The sequence below is a fragment of the Bos javanicus genome, chromosome 6 (assembly GCF_032452875.1).
Source record: "Bos javanicus breed banteng chromosome 6, ARS-OSU_banteng_1.0, whole genome shotgun sequence".
In the NCBI taxonomy this organism is placed as follows: domain Eukaryota; kingdom Metazoa; phylum Chordata; class Mammalia; order Artiodactyla; family Bovidae; genus Bos; species Bos javanicus.
This window is the reverse complement of record NC_083873.1, coordinates 70,172,230-70,174,568: the sequence shown is the minus strand read 5'-3', so window position 1 is coordinate 70,174,568 and position 2,339 is coordinate 70,172,230. Positions and strand designations below refer to the sequence as shown.

The 2,339-nt window shown below is 40.6% G+C and overlaps 1 non-coding gene across 1 annotated transcript; it reads left to right on the top strand.

Annotated features, from left to right (window-relative positions):
• Window positions 1–1,995: 1,995 nt before the first annotated feature.
• LOC133250164 (U6 spliceosomal RNA) lies at window positions 1,996–2,102 on the top strand. Its single transcript, XR_009737268.1, has one exon. It is a non-coding gene; the product is annotated as a U6 spliceosomal RNA (small nuclear RNA).
• Window positions 2,103–2,339: the final 237 nt, after the last annotated feature.

Here is a 2,339-nt window from a genome sequence, read left to right as displayed (position 1 = left end):
TAACCTGAATTTTAAAATGTAGTGTTCTGCTTACTCAAGTAAATTTAGAAGATGTCTTAAAGAGAGTTGCATCTCTGCAGACAATTTGTCCCTTAGAGAGTAGTTATTCTTCTAACAATGACTTCAGATGCCTCGACATCTCTTTAGTATTATGTGTCTTTGGAGAAGTTTGTGATATATTTCTTTTCTAAGTCATTGTCCACAGCACACCAGAAAAAGAAACGGACTAGGCTCAATGATGTCTATTTTTAAAAGGTGATAAAGTCCTAAAACATGGTGTTGTGCATGCTAAGTCACTCAGTCATATCCCACTCTTTATGACCCTATGGATTGTAGCCCACCAGGCTCCTCTGTCCATGGGATTCTCCAGGCAAGAATACTCGAGTGGGTTGCCATGCCTTCCTCCAAGCGATCTTCTCAACCCAGGGATCAGATCAGGGTCTCTTACGTCTCCTGCATTGGCAGATGGGTTCTTAACCCCTGTGCCTCCTGGGAAGCTCACACATGGGGTTATGTGAGACTGAAAGGTCCAGGTGTTGGACAGTGTACTGATGTCAGATTCGTGTTGGAGGTGTCTTGGAAGTGGGGAGTCATAAGGTAAGGCCCTATTTCCCTGGGCTTTTCTGAAAGAAAAAAATAACTTCTTCCTTCCAAGTGCTATGGATGGCAGTCCTTCCTGGATAGGAAAATAGGGACTAGGGGATGTGGGGTCTGGGAAGAAGAGAGTGAAAATTCCTTTTTCCACGACTCTGTAAAATTTAGCCTGGACTCCAAACCCCATGGGTGAGAACAGGACCCGGGTGTGGGAAAGTAAATTAGCTATTGTGACATGGCAACAGGGTGGAGAGAGTAGGTGAACCAGGAGACCTGGGGATGGGTCTGGTGCTGGGCAGTAGTTATCAGCAGATCTCTGTGTTACAGTACTCTCTCACACACCTTCTGTGCTTTAGAGAATTAAAGACAGGGGTCAATCCACTGTTTGGGATAAAATAAGAAAAGAAAGAACAGTGTCTCAGACAAAGGCCAAAAATGGTAGTGACAGTGGTGGTCCAGTGAAGGACAACTTCCCAAAACAGAACGAGGAACCCATGAGAGTCGTCAGCACTAGAAGAGTGATGGTCAGATGAGGAAGCCAGAACAGAAAAGTGCAGGGTGTAAAGGATGTGCATCTAGGAGCCCGGCAGGCCCCAGAATGGGAAGGTCTCAGGCACACTTGGGAGATACTCTGAAGGAGGTTAATTTCAGGTGGTCACTCTGGTGGGGCTTAAGACATAATTTAGATCCTCTTTCTGGGAATGTGATCGTACAGTTAATAAAGAATCCCAATACAGAGGACCTCAACATAGTGGATAAAGTATTCAGAATATAATTTAAAATGCTTAGCTAAGTTATAGAAAATGCAAGAAATATTCATAGGATAAAAATAGTTTAATAAGTCATGAATCCAAAGCAGTAAGTGGACATTAAAACTAAATCTTGTCTTCAGGAAATCTGCCAATACATGCTTGTGAAGAATTGTTTGTTCTAATACAATATAAGCATGAGCTGGGGATAGGAGATAATACCTGGAGTTTGCACAAGCTGGGACAGCAAATTGAGACCCCTGCATAGAGCCAGTCCTATAAAAGGCAACACCCTAATAAAGGCAAACTAGAAAAATAAATTTAGTATCACAGCAAGAACCCAGTAGGAACTCTTAACCTCTGTCAGCTCTGACTCTGGATAAAGAAGGAAAATAAAGGCTTCCCTGAGAATGACTAACAACAAGGTGATTATCACATAGGTTTAGTGTCAAAATTCACCCTACCTGGGTGGCCTGAAAAACTCAGCCTGAGAACTGAGTTTAAATGATTAAAGGTTAACAAGGACACAAGGTGCCTGAAAAAGCAATCACAAATCTCTGGGGAAATGATTAATTCCAAAGGGAATTAATCAAAGTCTCAAAAAAAGTTTCAATGACCATGAGCCCCCAGTTTAAAAAAAAAAAAAATCACAGTGCTCACTTCGGCAGCACATATACTAAAACTGGAATGATACAGAGAAGATTAGCATGGCCCCTGTGCAAGGATGACACGCAAATTGGTGATGCGTTCCATATTTTTTAATTGCTGGGCAATAAAGTCTGCTCTCTTTAAAATTAAAAAAAAATTACAGACACATGAGGAAATAAACCATTATGAGCAGAAGCATGAGAAATAATAAATAATAATATCAGAACCAAATGAATTGGGAAAACTAGATATAAAATTTAAATTAATGGGGCTTTTAAAAAGTATGATTGAGAAACCAGAAAATATTGCTTAAAAGATGGTAATATTTGATATTAAGGAATTACCATG